Source organism: Arvicanthis niloticus, chromosome 14 (assembly GCF_011762505.2).
Source record: "Arvicanthis niloticus isolate mArvNil1 chromosome 14, mArvNil1.pat.X, whole genome shotgun sequence".
Lineage (NCBI taxonomy): Eukaryota > Metazoa > Chordata > Mammalia > Rodentia > Muridae > Arvicanthis > Arvicanthis niloticus.
This window is the reverse complement of record NC_047671.1, coordinates 64,121,249-64,138,976: the sequence shown is the minus strand read 5'-3', so window position 1 is coordinate 64,138,976 and position 17,728 is coordinate 64,121,249. Positions and strand designations below refer to the sequence as shown.

The 17,728-nt window shown below is 39.9% G+C and overlaps 1 protein-coding gene across 1 annotated transcript in view; it reads left to right on the top strand.

Annotated features, from left to right (window-relative positions):
- Asxl3 (ASXL transcriptional regulator 3) overlaps nucleotides 1-17,728 on the top strand; it is a 111,702-nt gene that overhangs the window by 40,879 nt on the left and 53,095 nt on the right. The window lies entirely within an intron of this gene.

The window sequence follows — 17,728 nt, the reverse complement described above, 5'->3', positions numbered from 1 at the left end:
TAACCAGCATATGTGTGCTTATGAATTCATATGTTATAGGTCCATCTGTGAACTGAATTAGGAAACATTGATTTCATACTTCTACACCACTCTGCATAATTTTGATAGCTTTCTGAATGGTTTAGCTTTCTCCTAATTTTTCCATCTTTTAATATAAATTTCATTATGGTAACTAATAGTTTGTTAAAATTCTTACATAGCTCTTTAATGTATTCATTTTTCCAAAAAAGATTAATTTGACTTCAGACATATTTCATTGGGGAGTTTGCCACTATTTGACAAAAAAGATCATAATCTTTTATGGCGAATCTGATATATTTTAGAAGCTTTAGCATAATAGACAGTAAGTGCTTAATCAATGCCTATGTCATGAATGATTACATACACTCTACTTGGATACATGTACTTTTTACAAATCACCAAAGCATGAGAAGAAATAGACAAGTTGAGACTGATAAAAGCCCATGGTGCTTTTCTAAGCACAAATGCAAATGGAAGTATCAGAGACAAACTTAAGATTCTTCCTTTATGCTGCAGATGCAGACAGAATTGGAGTCAAATGGGTAGAAAAATACCAGCAGAAGAGAGATGCAGAATTACAAAAATTGAGAGTTCACTGGTGGGACTCTATTATAGGAAGCATAGCAGAAATGACTGTATAAAGACACCAGGAATGCATTCTGGAATATTTCTAAGTATCAAATCACTGTCTTAACTTTTTCTTGGGCTATCTTCTGTGAAAACTGAGGTCTTTTGAGTAGAATGTAGTCTAATAATACCATTGCTTTTTTTTCCCTTTTTTTCCTGTATTTTTATTGGATATTATATTTACATTTCAGATTTTATCCCCTTACCCCATTCCCCCCACCACCTAGGAACCTCCTATCCCATCCCACCTCCTCCTGCTTCTATGAGGATGTGCCCCCACCTACCTCCCCGAACTCCCACCTCCTCACTCTCGAATTCTGCTCCCCCCACTTGGTGTTCAGCCTTCGTGGGACCAAGGATCTCCTCTCCCACCTATGCCCAACAAGGCCACCCTCCCCTACATATGCAGCTGGAGTCATGGGTCCCTCCCTATGTGCTCCCAGGCTGATGGTTTAGACCCTGGGGAGCTCTGGTTGGTTGGTATTGTTGCTTTCCTCGTGGGGCTGCAAACCCTTTCAGCTCCTTCAGTCTTCTCTCTAACTTCTTCATTGGGAAACCTTAATCAGATCAGTGGTTAGCTGTGAGCATCTGCCTCTGAATATGTCAGCCTCTGGCAGACCTCTAAAGAGACAGTTATATCAGGCTTTTAAAAACTTTTCCATATTGGTTTTGTTAGGTTACATCCCCCTCTCCTCCCCCTCATTCCTAGTGTATACTGGTTTATGAAATGATGAGCTAGTTTCCTTATGAAATCTATACACACATATATATATATATTATATATTAGAATATATATAATATTGCTTCTAATATTCATGTCCCTACCTCTCCTCTATTGGATTCTTACCTTCACCTCGCACTGGTGGCCTTCCTCTTCCCAAAGAGTGTCCCTTCTCTCTCATGTCATCTGAAGAACACTGTTTTTTTAAGACAGTAATTTTCCAGTACTGAGAAGGAATGCCAAGCATGGGAAAATGAAAGCAGGAATAACCAGTATAAGATAGTCAGGAAGAATCAGTTCCCAAAGTTTAAGAATGGAGGGTTTTAGAGAGATTTCACAGAAAATAAAAATGAAGAAAATATAGTCATCAGCATCTTTTCTATCATGCTCTTCCTCCTCTTCTACTTCCTCCTCTTCTTCCTCCTAAAATATATATAATTTCAAATTTGCTTCATTATCTTTAAAGGACGGTATAGGAACTTGCCATGGATAGTCTTTTTATTTGTTTAACTGAGGATTCGAGAGTCAAAAAAAACTTTGGAGATTCATTTAGTGGCCTGTACAGTTGTTTTCTACACTTTGGCATGCATGTGATTTATCTTGTGTACACTAAGATGTAGCATACACTACATACTTAGTAAGTTCTAGTGGAATGAAAAAATAACGAATTGTCCTAGATTTAGCCAAGGATGCAGTAACCCGAGAGACCATGATGTGAGCCTGATATTTTATTCAGACTGCAGCAGTTTCTATTACTCCATTTTTTTTAGCTACTCTAAGAAAGAATATAAATAAATTTGGCACAATACCCATTCTTGAATAACATTTAGCCCTTTGGGAGATTATTTATTCAAGAAATACTTACAGAGCATACATTGAAAGTTGTTTACTTGATGAATGCAGAAACTATGAGACAGTGAGTTGTGTGGCTTTCTTTATAATTAGGGAATAAGATTAATGCCTGCATAGGTGTACACCAAATTTAGTAAGACGGCTGGAGCACATAAGTGTCAAAATAGAAGCATAAAGTCCCTTGAAATCATTGCGAATGAAAACCGTTCATCCAAATGCAGTATTGGAGATAACTATACTGAGGAATCATTGTGGAGCTAAGCCTTAGAGCACCGGATCATGCTTTTGTAAGTAAAGAGCATCTTCCAGAAGGAACACATGACATTACAAACTGTACACATGAAGGTTCAGTAGTCCTCCTGTGTGTGATTAATATCATCTCTAGAGGGTGAGGAAGAAGAACACCTTGCCCAGCAAACTCAAAGACTGGGTTGCAGGATACATAAACTCTTGGAACTTTGGGTGAAACCAGTGGGAACTATCAAAGACTTTTCAAATCAGAAGCGATACACACATGCAATTACTTACTTAGATAGTTTAGTGCCTAGACTGAGAGGAGGACAAGATGGTTATTAAACTAACTACAATGTTTATTTTCCCTAAGGAAATAGTAGCCCTATGAGTGATTGACTGGACAGGCAGAAAAGTGAGGCCAGGGGGACTGGCCTACAGACAGTGCTGTTGGGATAGGAGATAGTGGCCTGACATTGGCCATTAAACTTTGAAACACAAAGGACAGAATTCTATCTATAGTTCACCCCAGAATGAGTAAGTTCAAATGGCAGGTTGCCTGTGGTGTGGGGGTTCTTGAAAGCACTTAAAACAACTGAGATTTCATCTTCAGGAATTTGGAAGGATATTGCCTGCTCTTGACTTTGTCAGCATTTGGGAGAGAAATTTGGACCATATTTATCTCCATCTCCCCTCTCCCCTTCCTTCTTTCTTCCTTCCACTCTTCCTCTTCCTTTCCCCCTCTCACCTTTCTCTTCTAAACACAGTGGCCTTTACTCAGTCAGTTGGGAGGCTAATGCACAGGTGACTTGATACGAGCTGCCTAAGGTACTGCTGTCTGGGTTTAGCTAAAAAGTTTCCAGATTGCTGTAACCGCCAGTTTCCTGGACTAATGGGAGTAGAAAAGTCATGGGAATCTGATCTGATTGCATCCGTCTGAGCCTGTGGAGGGGTCTGTAATTATATGAAACCCCTGGGAGTTTTACTGGGTTAAAAACTTCTACCCAAAGCTTGAAATTTCTAACTCTCATGTTTTTCTTCCCTAAATATTACAAGTTTCTGCCTTTTTACTAGCCTAAAACAACCTTGTAGGATCCCTTACTTCTGACATCTGCAAAGCAGAGGTCATTGCACGATTTTGTCCTTAAATACAAACCAATATCTCTCCATTTGTCATGCCACTGCCAGCTGCTAAGAAGACAAACTCTCCATCCTGTTCTGTCTTTTCTCCACTGTTTAGAGGCCTATTTGTCTCCAATCATGAATTAGTTACTGCTAATTGTTTTATTACAGTGTTACATCTGGTTTGACATTTGAAGTGACTCTTCATATATTATACAGCAAGTAACAGAAAATCCATCTTAAACTGACTAAAGCCTAAAACTGATTTATTGGTTTAGGTACATAAGGCAACAGGGGTTACTTTATTAGTGTATGTTTATGGTTGTTAATCTTGGGATTCAGTTATTGTGAAGGAGCCACTGCATTTTTTTTTTTTTTGGATAAGTGAATTTTGTAAGTGAGTTAATGTTTTAAGTATGAGTCCCTTTGTGATAGGTTCACTATAATAAAGATGTTTACCTCTTTCCTCACCTTCATGAAGAAAATGAATCTATCCCAGTATTTAAAACAAAACCCCCCAAAAACACTCATGGTTCCTGCTGAGGTCACCTGCTCTCCAGTGGAACCATGAGTCTAGCCAAGAGAATAGAAGACATAGGCAGGCTTGAATCAGCGAGACCCTGCACTTGGAGCCGTGTGTTCAATGCTCCTGCTGTGAAGTTGTAGGATTGTATTAGGGTCAGTCACTTCGAAGGTTTTTTTTTTTTCCTAAAGTTTTGTTTGATGGTGCACAGTAGGGATGAATGGATGGTTCCTGAGTAATGTACTATACCTTCAGAACAGGAGTAACAGAGGGGGTTCCACATTGCTACCCACAGCAATCCAAGGGGTTCCCCTGGAGTTTTAAAAGCATTTACTCTGGGAAAACTGGGTTTTGGGGCGTGGACTGTGAAAAGACTTCAGAGCTAGCTGGTTTATGAGGAAGAGTTGGAGATTATGTTAAAGATACCTTAAAGTGGGCATGAGCAGATGGATTTGGGAGGTTGGGGAGGCTGTGCTCAGAATGAAACAGGATGCAAAGCAGAAACTCTGGCCATTGCTTTCACTTTAGTCATTCACAGGAATAGACAGTGTGGTAGAGTTTGAGCACTGTCTTATAGCTGTGTAATCCTGAGTAACTGATAAGATGAAATGGTTTCTGAAAGGTAGTTTACCTTTACTCTAAACAAAATTAAGTTAGAGATCATGAGGAGTGGGACCCCACCCAAATCATGTACTGTCAAGCGTTAAGCGTGAGTCATTGCTACTTTAACATAAACACCTACATAGGAATCTTAGTTCTGTGTGAGCAGCCTTTGTGGCACATGTTAATCATGCTAGAGTTCTTCAGCCAGTGAGAGGTCTCAGTTGGACTCTTGGCTAAGGGACTTTCTCTTCCTTCTCACATGTGTTTTCAGTGATACACCACAAATGAGCTTAATCCTGGCCCTTCTCATACCGCTGTCCTTTCCCTGGCTCTCTATCCTACATGAGGACTAAGTAAAGAATCTTTGGCGGCTTGTCCTTCAGATTGGCATCTCAAACTCCTTTACTCTGATTTGTTCCATAAGTAAATGAGAGAAGAGGCACTGCTGTCACCCTTCTCCTCTTCTTCCTCACTCTCCTCTTCTTGTCCTTATTCTGTTCCTCCTCCTTCTCCTCCTGCTTGTCCTCTCCTCTATCTGCCCCTTTGCACTCTTCTCCATCTTCCTCTTGGCTTGTTCTCTCCCTCCTTTTTTTCCTTCTTTTTATTCTCCCTCTTCTCTTCCTCTGTTTTCTAAAATAGTCATAAACCTCCAGAAGGTGCATTCCAGAGTGTTCCTAGCCTGGCAATTTACTCTTTCTCACCCAATGTATTATGATATTAGAGATAGTGGAATATGTGTCACAGGAAAACAGAAAGGGGACTATTTAGGTGAAGAAAGAGGGGTAGTCAGAGACAAGGAGGAGGAGTATAGAGGACAGTGGGGACTAATAAAAATACCATGACATATCTGTATGATAAAACACAGAAGTACAGTCTTCCTTTCCGTAAGCTTAGTGTAAGCAGCAGAAACCGGAGATTAGAAGTAATGGTTTCTTTGTGAATTGAGCTCCAGCCAAATTTATCGAGGAGTGCCAGTGAGGTCCCTTTGATCACCAAGGTCATGTACAGATCTGTGAGTCTATTCAATATTGTTGCTGTTGTCCACTGCTGGAATAGACATTAGTCTTGCCATGACACCTTTGAAGACTGTAAGCCAATCTGGGCTGCTATGTTTTCTCGTGATCAGAATCAGATTACAGACTTGGGAGGAGGACAGTGAATGAATCTGTTTTTCTGCATGTTGATGCTCAATTTCACTAATGAAAAACTACTCCTTCCCTCTTTGAAATTAAATAGTATTTTAAGGAAGTTAATTTTAGCCATGTAAATATCTTGTTGTTGTTCAAACATCCCACTTACGAATTTGTATTTGTTTTTAATAGGTTATTATGCTTAAATTGTCCCACATTCAGGCAGCAGGAGACCATTAAAGATGGCTCCTGTACTCACAGACGTGTCCCCATTATTGCCTGAGCTCTTTCTTCTTTACTATGAGGAACACCAAAGTTAAGGCGTTCTGATCTTGTTTTGTACATTCTTAGTACCAGTCCAGGATGAACCCTTTCACCAAGAAACCAGGATTTTCTTTAGTGTAGTTTGGAATCCAGAAATCCAGACTTCATGAAAGTTGTGTTCTTCACTCTTGGGGCATTGCTTCTCGTAGATCTGTGGCAGATTTGGAAAATACATGTTGGCACAAAATGCATATATGTCCCTACACATGTTTATGAACAGTTCTTTAACTATGCATTTACTTCAATGAGCATCTGTAGAGAACAGTGAATCTGGTTTATAACCAGTACACAGTACACATCTACATTTATCTATAAATCTATAAATCTCTTTAACTCATAAACTGTGGATTCAAGCCTGATCTAATACTTTGTGGCTCATTTCTAGTGTTATTTTTTTAACCTGTCTCTTCTCTGATTCTTCTGAAAGAAATTGGCTTCTGTTACACTTAATATATTTAAATACTTGATGTCATCTCTATATAGACAGCCATTGTTTTACCTTGGCCAGTTAACCTCTCCTATGTGAATGAGTCCTCATAACATTCGGGCCCTGACTAGATGACAGGCCCCACCCAGTCACCCACCTCACTTAGGCTCCTTCTCTGTCATAACTACCGGCAGTCAGGACATACCCCCCATGCAGGTGCTTCTTCACCAGTCCCAAACTTGACATTTCTGTCCAAGTGTTTCTATTGACTGCTACCCCACTATGCATTAGCTTGTAATTCTGTGCTGTGCTACATAGACCCCTCACCTCACTACACACACACACACACACACACACACACACACACACACACGGGGTAGGGGTAGGGGGCTTATATCAAACTAAACTTCAGGCCGGAATTATTCAAATGACAAAAGAGGAGGCTGTCTGCTTTCTGATTGTCTGAGATCCAAAGCTGTGGCATAAAAAAAGGAAAGAAAAGTGAATCAAATACCCACACTTTCCCTCTGTGGCCAGTGCAGGCTGGGTCCCTTGAACACCCCTGCAGGGAGGCCCTCCCCACACACTCTTTTCTCTGCAGAATTCTGGAAGCATTCCTCTTACCACATCAAGTCATACACTTGGTACTCTTAGTCCTGGCTTACTGTGCCTTCTTTTTTCAGTTTTCTCCCTCTTGGCTGCTTCAATCTACTACTCTCCTCTACTGGCCCAGCCTTGGGTGAGCCGTCTATGCTTGTTGGCACTCTTGACTGACCCAACTCTTAAGTATATGAGTTGCTGGCTATTGAGCTCAGGGCCTCACACATGCTAGACAGATGTGTTACAACTGATTTATATTTTCAGGCTCTTGACAGGCATTTTGTGTGTGTGTGTGTGTGTGTGTGAAGTTGAATCATTTGTCCATAAGCCAATCTAGTTTTTGGAGTAGGAATAGGATACATAATTCAAATAATTATTCAGCCAGTTTTAATTTGATATTTATTTATGTAAGAAGCTCTGCTAAGCACTGGTAATATAATGTTTAAAAGTCACACTTCCTGTCATCCTGAACTCAGGCTGTAATGGTGTTGTTTATACCCTGCTGTAAAGGAACTAATTATAGTCTCAGGGCAGAGAGCTCTAGAAAGAATCAGAATATGAGTTGGGTTGTAGTGCGTGGGCCTTGTTGTTGGGTTGATGTGTAGATCCCTGTCTCACCACATGGCCACGGCCTCTCGTGGGGACAGAGGTGCAGGAATTTGTCTATGCTCACTCCATGCTGGCACCCGATGAATACTGGGCTATCTGAAGCCACTGGACTCTGCTTGGTGGTGGGGAGCACAGTCTGAGGTACTGCAGGGAGCCGGGACTCTTGGCTTGCGGGTCCCTGGGCCAAAAGGCAGCCAGGAACCGGCTGGTTCTCAGGCTCTTGGGCCCTGGCCCAGATGCCACTGGGGAGCTGCGGAAGGGCTGAGAATGAAGTGGGGGCATACTGGCTTGATTGGCCTGCAGCCGAAGAGGAGACAGGGAGGGATGAGCTTTGGTTGTGTCTCATGGGGATAAGAGTTCTTGGTCACAGAGTCTCTCTTGGCTGTGTGGCGGCTGCTCGCTTGACTTGGATGGCTGGGTTGGTTTTCTCTGTGGCTGGGAACACAGAGAGCTCTTCTGTGGGAAATTAGGAAGTGGTTCTGTGGATGAAGACCTGCTCCACTGTTACCCACAGCAGATTTCAAAGAAGAGAAACAGTCCATGGGCTTATGATATTTATTTTCATGGCAGAAAATGGATGAAACTATACCCCTGTATTTTAAGGGCAGGCCTGAGGTTAAATACTTTTTGCAAGGAGAAGAAGGAGGGTCTGAAAAGGAATGTTTAATTGGCTACGCCCCTTTGGACTTTAGGTACCTCATTAATATGGAGATCTGTCTTGAGGCTCTGTGGCCTTAGTCACACTCTCTACCTGTGGAGGGGCTAGGGGGCGTTGTTCTACATGACTGGAGGACCCCACTCTAAGGAAGTCTTCAGCCTTGTGTCAGGAGCCTGGAGTCTGGGAGCCTGGAGAAATGCACACTGTCCCTCAGGATCACCTGAGGTCTCTGGTGATTTCTAGCCAGTGCTTGACCAGAAACCATGCTGTCCTTTCATGTTCCTACAGATATGTACCAAAGAATCATGGAGGATGATCTAAGTAGAGGCCGCAATGTGTATCAACAATAGTGCGGGTCACTCACAATGTCCAGCTTTCTGTATATGTAATCATTCACCTTTACAATAAAGCATCTGTGTCATTTAACCTCAGTTCCTATACATGAATCTCAAGATCAAGGGTAAGACCCAGATCAATCTAACTTCTTCCAAGCACAATCCAGGGAGTCAGAATTTGAACACCAAATACCACTTCAAGGTATTTCCCATCAGAATCTTGCTCATTCCCAATACACAAAGGCAAAAAAGGCAGAGTGATCTAGCTGCACCCAGGAAGGTTGGGATATCAGGTGAGGACATGGAGGCTACAAAGGTGAATTGGAAGACTCTTAAGAAAAACCTTAGGACCCCAAAGCAGCTTAAATTGGACGAGGATATTTTAGTGGATGTATGGCATGGATCGGCTGGTGTTTTTACAAAGAGCTTTGGTGGAGAAGTGAAGTCAGAGGATAGAGGATGGAGGTCCCCACCCTTGCTGTGGTCAGCCATGCTCTCTTCCTTCTGCCTGTGTGCCCTGTCTTAGATGCTCTGATGTGTTTGCTGTCACATTTGGCAAGAGCAGATCATTCTCCCCCCATGAGAAGCCAAAGGTATTGTTTTACAAAGGTCTTTCTCTGTTAATTATTTAACTTTGTTCCTTGACAATTTCCTTCACATGCACCATGCATTCTGGTGACTCTCACCAGCTCATATTTCCTTACCTCTTTATTATCTGTTATATGATAGGTGTTTTCTTATCTGTCTTCCCTGTGGGTTCCTTCCCTATGTTCATGACTTTTTGCTTTGTTTTGTAACCCAATCCACTAAGTTTCTCTAGGGCTTTCTTGAGTGGTCATGGCTGCAACTAACCTCTGTGGGTGCGCATCTAAAGACTCCTCTCCCCAGGGATTCAGCAGTAGACAGTAATTTAGTAGGTAGAAGTTTAGTCTTATAAGCTCTTCCTCTATCCATGATTGGCTGGTAGGTATAACCTTGAGCAGACCCAGCATAAGCAGTCACAGCTGCTGTGAATTCATGGCTGTTTGCCTAGAGTCTCAAAGAATGATAACATCTTTATTCGTGATTCTGGAGACTGGAGTTCATTCCCAAGGTACTGGTATAGCTGATTCTCCAAATGCCTCTCACTCTCCTTGGTGCACACTTAGGCCTACATGGTGAGAGTGCGTCACAGTCTCTCTCCTCCAGTGATCTTAGGCTAGAACATCTCTGTGGTGACCTCATTGCTCCTTAAAGACATGTCTCTAAATAATAGTCACACTGCGAACCTGGAGGGACAACTCAGTGGTTATAAGTGCTTACTACTCCTCCAGAGCACTTGGGTTCAGATCCCAACACTCTGATTGGGTAGCAGTTTCAGGGTATCCAATGCCTTCTTCTTTCCTCTACAAGCACTGCACACATTACAGACATATACACATGTACATATGCATACATAAAATATAAATCTTTAGTTATAAAATAGTCATATTGTGGTTACAATCTCAGCATTTTTAGAAATAAAGTCATGAGTATTTAATAATCGGGTTTAGAAGAGAAGAAGATGTGTATCAGATGTGACCTCTTGTACATTTGAGAAAGTAAACTTCCACATGTTTTAGACTAAAAATTGAAGCTATTGGTGAGGGAAATTAAATGCGGAAGAGCTGCTTCTATTTATTGACTAAACTTTCTGAATTCAAGGAGGTTAAATTACAATAGAAAGGAAACTTAATTTTATACTCTGTGTGTGTGTGTGTGTGTGTGTGTGTGTGTGTGTGTTACTGGAGATTAAACCTAGGGCCTGGCAGGTGTTAGGGACGCTTTTTTTTTCTATCATTTCACATGAACTCTCTTCAGGCATACTTTATTTATTTATTTTTGAGATAGTGTTGCTTGCTGTATAGCGAAGGCTGGCTTTGGATCCATCATCCTTCTGCTATATCCCCTAGTAGCTGAGATTATAGCTTAGAGCACAGAGCAGCCAAAATGAAGGCTCTTGGTAGGGAAAGCCAGTGTGTGTGTGTGTGTGTGTGTGTGTGTGTGTGTGTGTGTGTGTGTGTACATATGTCTGTGCATATACTGATTACTGGAATCAAAGAGGAGAAGTAAAAGAGTGAGAATATAGTTAAGTGTGGAGGTGCAGTGCAAACTGAGTCTGTCTGCTCAGAGAGTGAAGATGGTCTGAAAGGCAGCATGAAGGACCAGGATAAGAATTCAATATACCAACTGAGTCATGTTGATGGTGAGGTTAAATGGTTCTTGACAAAGCTCTCCTTACCTGTTTATATCCTAACAATGCTAGTGAATTGTGTATGAAGTTACCTTGGTAACAGATATGCTGGAACTTAGTTTTCTCAAGAGCAAGATAATTTTCTAAGTCTTAAGCGATGGATTTGCAGAAGATGAGATGTGGTTTGTGAAATACTTACTGACTGACTGTAGGACTCAGGCTAGTGAGGTTGAAAGGATGGAGCTGCACCAAATGCAGGATGGAAGGATGGAGGCTACGGAAGAAGTGGGTGTAGGTTTCAAGAAAGAAAATATCTTAACTGTTTAGTATTCAAGTTCAGAAGAGCAGTTTGAATATGATCAGCTCAATAAACATGAAACGAAATTCGCTTTAGTTACAGAACTTTGATTCTGACTTCAAGTAAGAAAACCCCAGAGGGTCAGGGCTAGGGTAGCATTGGCCAGGGCAAGTGAAGAGGTGGAAATCACCCACCCTACATCAAGTCTCTACATGAAAAAGAAAAAAAAAAAATGCCTCCGAAATCTCAATGCTTGACTATTTGGCCAGCTGTGCACTTGTGCCTTTCTCTGCAGATGTGCTGGGAGAATTTTTAGAGGCTCCCTGATGATGCATGGCAAATCTTCCTTTAAGAATTTGCACTTTATCAATGTGTCTACATAGAACAATTTTGTGACCTTTTAAAAATATATGGCAGCTGGTGGAATAAATGTCACCTAAAGTAGAGTCATATTTAGGCTTTTATTACACTTTCAAATTGAAGCTCGCTGATGAATACGTTGTTGCCGTGCCTGTCACCTGAATCATTTTTAAGTGATGATCTTCACCACCTCCACTTGGTGGCATTGGGGGAAACAGGGTTGTCTGCAAACCTTCATCAGACCATCCCCCAACAACGTCTCAATAAATACCTGTTATTTTTGACCAAACGGTAATTGCAGCATTTCAGACCATTCTGACTCCTTGCGTGTATTTTTTTTCCTGAGTCTGTATCCAGTGTCTATGGTACGCTGAATGGCTAGCTGCTGAAGAATATGTACAGTGTAGGCACTTTAAAATCCTATCTGCACTCCCTGGCAGTAATGCACATAATTTTAACTGTGGAGAATGTCATTAAACTAAAATGGAACATTTACACAGTCCTTTTACAGCGAATTTTGGACCAGGAAAATGAATGTGTGTGTCAGGCGTTTACTGCAGCCGAGAATGTGATTTATTGATTTCTGATGGCTATGTTGGCATCAGTGTATATATTTAAAGAAGCCTTTATAAATGCAAATGGGAAAGGGCTTTTGGTTCTTTTTCCTCCATGGAAATAGCTCATACATTTTCAATAAGCCAGGCTCCTCTTAGAGATCATTCCATGTACTGTATATATTGATTTAAAAATTATACTGTTATTTTATTCTACAAATAGCATATATAATGAAATATCAATTTACCTAAAAGATTATAAAATTCAAATTTATAAAAGATATGAAAAGTACTAGTATCTTAAGCCTTTGAGTAAAAGTAAGTGTATACTTGAAATGTAATTATTTTAATGGAATGGTCATGTTGGCTTTTCCCCTGATTCTGAAAGCATATCTTAAAGTACTTAGGAAATCCATTATTCTTTCTTGCCTAAGTCACTTACTGGTGATACTAAATCACATATACCCAATGATATCCTTGCAATCCGAGGCTCGTAATTTCCATGCTTGCCGTTCAGACTGTAGGGGAAGGGAAGCATGGGAGTATATATAGCTTATTTAATAATATGGAAATGACTTATAGAAACAACTGATTTTATCTACATTATTTATCTTTTAGCTCACTCATGGTTAACATTGAATTATATTAATCAGTATCTAGTTTCAAATTATGTCAGATAATGTATAGATTAGACTGAAATACAAATAATGGTCAATTCAACAAATCGAGCTTCTTTTATTCCTATGCACAGCATGGTTATCAGAGGAACACAAACTCATTCAGCCTGGAAAATATAGTTCCTTATAATAAACTGTACTCTGCTTCTTACATACAAACGCTGTACGGTAACTGCACGGTCTACAAGGGTATCCTTGGCCATGTATAATTCACTACCACTGCCATATTTTATTACTATACTTTATGTTGCCATTTACGTAGTTGCCTTTTGCTTTCTAATTCACTTAGTAAAATATTCATGCATACATGCTTAACTTTTACCTTTGCCAGGAAGGGAAAATGAGAGTCTTCTATGAAGAATAGACTTCCCTTAGCCTTTTTTACAGATGTGGAAAGGAACAGCATTGTAGTGTGATGGTGAGATTTAATTCAGATGGCAGCTTACCCATTGTTGTAATGGGTAGGAACATTGTCTAAGAACGCTACCTATCCCAATCAGAAAACACAGCAAATATACTCCAGGAGGAAGCGCCTCTAATGCTCAGCTAAGGGGCTCATAAACTTCACACTTAGTACTGTCTCTCATTCCTATGAATTCTGGTAACCCTACACTCACCATCACGCTGCATTTGTCCCAGTGAATGAATGAATGACGCAGCTTTCTGTGATATGTAAACCTGGAGGAGGAGTGTACTCTGTGTTTGGAGTATATGTGTTCATCCAAATACATACATTTAAACCTTAACCCCATGATGAGGATGATAGTAAAAGCACACGCTTTTGAGGAAGTAATTACATTCTCAGGTTGCTGCCCTTGTCAGTGGGATTAGTGTCCCTGTGAAAGAAGTTTCACAGGGCTTTTCCACCCTTGCACCTCTTCTACCAAGTAACCTCAGAGCAACAAAGTACCATCTTGGAAGCAGCACTGTCTTTGCTGGTGCCTGGAGGTACACTTCTAGAATCCAAAACTATGAATATGCTTATTCTTTATATATCACCTAGTCTCCTGTAGTTTGTTACGGCAACGCTGATGGATGAAGGCAGAAGGTTTTCAAATTTGAACATAGATATGAATTGCTTTTAAGAAGTCTATGTAGACTTTGGAATAACAAATTAGCTGTAGATATTTAGATGCAAAACTACAGTTACAAGGTAAAATTTAAATATGTTCATTATTTAAAACCATAGATCATGTCTGGGGTTGTGTTAGGATTTGAGTTCAGTCCCTAGAATCAAACAGAAACATTTGGATATAAATGACATGGGTAATAACATAAGAAGTCGGGAAGACTATGGCTTGAGTCTTCCATATCTTAATGACTTCATAAAGGTAAATGGCCTTTCAAAGAAGACTGAACAGCAACAGCCAGTTAAGTGAGGGACTGGAAAAGCAAAGAGGCTGTCACTGAAGCTAAGAGAGGTGAAGTCGACATGCCCTCATTCCTATGCAGACTGTGGACTCAATGAGGTGAGAGCCAAGAACAAGCTCTCACATACAGTTTGCTGGTGATGTGAACTAGTAAGAACAAATTAGAGTTATTAAAAGGGGAAATAGAATGTTTTGAATAGGACTCTTTAAATATCCCTCATGTGAAGAAAAACACGGGGATGAAGTAGTAGACTCCAGGTTTCTTATTGGGTATATTGAGGCTATTGGTGTATATGTATGTATGTATGTATGTATGTATGTATGAATATGTATATACATGTATATATGCATACACACTCGTGTGTGTATGCAAAGGGGTCTTTCTTCCACTGTATGTTAGTTATATTTGAAGTATTTTTTAGACATTTTGTTATGTTATTGATAATTCATTACTTTTTATATTGTAGATTCAAGCTTCCAGATAAAGAAATAACCACGTAACTAACTTACTAAAGATTATAACTTTCATGTACTTCTTTCTAACATTTCTTTATGTGTGTTTTCAAAGCCATTTAATTTATTTGATAGGAGAGAACTCACATGAGTGTTCAATGAGATAAAGGCACTTAATTCATTCTTAGGGATGGATACCGCATGACAAATCAGCTTTTACAAAGACTACCTTCCAGGTGTTAGAGAGGCAGCCCAACGGATAAGGGTACTGGTTGTTCTTCCAGAAGCTCCAGGTTCTCTTCCTGGTACCACATGGTGACTCACAACTGCCTATATACTCCAGTTCCACAGAATCCAATACCTTCTTCTGGCCTACATGGGACACTGCACACACACAAGATGTACACACATGAATGCTACAAAACACCCGTACACATAAAAATGACATAAAAATTTAAAAGATACTACCTCTTAGTGTCACAGAAATAAATTCAGCATGAGGTTTTGTTTGTTTGTTTTGTTTTGTCCTGGGTGGGGGAGGTGGCCAAGCCACCAAACATGCATAGTATCCATTGCTCTGTTTGCTGTGTTAACCTTTCTTCCATCTTACTGTTCAAATTTAATATTGGGCTCCTCAAGAATTTTTTTATTTTGCTTACCTTACATTCCAATCTAGGATTTCTATTTAGTTATTCATAGCCTCTGTCTCAGTATGACTATTTTATATATATTTATAGGACACCATTATTGTGGCTCAGATAGTTAAGCATGACTTGCTTTAGTTATTTAAAATTTTTAACTTACTTTATATATATGGTATCTTGCCCACATGTACGTGTGCCACATCCATGCCAGGTATGCATAGAAACTAGAAGATGGCATTAGATCCCCTGGAACCCGAGCTACAGAGGGTTGTGAGCTACTATGTGTGTGCTAAGACTAGAACCCAGATCCTCTAGAAGAGAAGCCCAGGCTCCTACCTTCTGAAACATCTCTCCAGCCTGTATTGAAAAAAAAAAAAAAAAGAAAGACAAAAAGAAAAAAAACATTTAACAATGCTTGTTTCAATTTTCTGGTAAGTCCCACAGCAAGACTATTCACAATAGTTTTCTTATCCCAAGAACCTCCTATTTCTGTTCTTTGCTCTCTCAGCCTCGTACCCCTGCTCTCCTGACCCCACTTCATTATCTTTTTGTCTGCATATTTCATGGCTTGTGGTCATTGCTATTTTCTTATTCATTTCTACTTCTAAAGATTTGTTTTAGTTTTCTTTATGTGTGTCTATGTGAACACATGGCACGTGTGTAGAGGCTGACAAAAGGCAGACAAGTGGCCCAGGTCCCCTGGAACTGACATTATAGGCAATTGTAAGCCACCTTATGTAGGTGCTGGGAATTGAACTCTATAGTCTTCTGCAGGAGCACCAAGTGCGCTTAGCCACTAAGCCATCAGCCCCTTTCGTGTTTATTTCTGAAGACTCGGCTGGACTATTTTAGTGCAGTGGTTTTCCCTGCTGTGTGAGCCTGGGATACTGTCTTTACTTCTTAGCAAATGCATCACTCATAGCCTCTAGCATGCTCATCCTCACATTCTTTCTCCTTTTATCTGATGTCCTGTTGAGTAATTATCAACAACTATGATAGATATAATGACTACTTAAGACAACCCTTCTTCACACTAGGGGGATGTTTCTTTTGCTTTTAACTTTATCATTATTTAGAAGACATTTTAGGAGTTTGATTATATTTGTTTGAGGAAGTGGAACAATTAATTGATAGGAGGTTATCAATAGTCTCAATGTCATCTCATCTGACTTTCACGAACATTGTAATCCTGCCGTCAATCATTCTCCTTCCTTGGCAGGGAGTTGGGCTAAATCATTGGGTGGATAGGACTGGGCTCAAGATTTTAATTCTTCCTTGATACCATACCCAGCTCTTAGGGACCATTAATTGCCGTCTGATTGCTTTATGCTTTTAACATGCTGTGCTTCACACTCGCTCCATTAAATTAGGGCTTTTTTCATAAGGGAGATTGGTCTGAAGATCTCTTCTTTGTTGGGTCTTTGTGTGGTTTAGGTATGAGCATAATTGTGGCTTCATAGAACGGATTGGGTAGTGTTCCTGCTGTTTCTATTTTGTGGAATAGTTTAAAGAGAATTGGCATTAGGTTCTCCTGGAAGGTCTGATAGAATTCTGCACTAAAGTCTGATAGAATTCTGCACTAAAAAAGCTTTTTTTTTTTTTTTTTTTTTTTTTTTTTTTTTTTTTTTTTTTTTTTTTTTTTTTTTGTGGGGAGACTTTTAATGACTCCTGCTATTTCTTTAGGGGTTATTGGACTGTTTAGATGATTCATCTGCTGATTTAACTTTGGTACCTAGTACCTGTCTAGAAAATTTTCCATTTCATCCAGATTTTTCAGTTTTGTTGAATATAGGCTTATGTAGTAGGATCTGATGATTTTTTTAATTTCTTCAGTTGTTATGTCTCCCTTTCCAGTTCTAATTTTATTAATTTGGATACTGTCTCTGAGCCCTTTGGTTAGTCTGGCTAAGGGTTTATCTATCTTGTTGATTTTTTTCAAAGAACCAGTTTTTGCTTTTGTTGGTACTTTATATAGTTCTTTTTATTTTTACTTGGTTGATTTCAGCCCTGAGTTTGATTATTTCCTACCTTCTACTCCTCTTGGGCGTATTTGCTTCTTTTTGTTCTAGAGCTTTCAGGTGTGCTGTCAAGTTGCAAGTGTATGCTCTCTCCAATTTCTTTTTGTAGACACTTAGAATTATGAGTTTTCCCCTTAGCACTGCTAATTGTGTCCCATACATTTTGGTATGACAAGCCTTCATTTTCATTAAATTCTAAAAAGTCTTTAATTTCTTTCTTTATTCCTTCCTTGACCAAGTCACCATTGAATAGAGCATTGTTCAGTTTCCACATGTATGTGGGCTTTCCATTGTTTTTGTTATTATTGATGACCACCCTTAGTCTGTGGTAATCTGATAGGATGCAAGGGATTATTTCA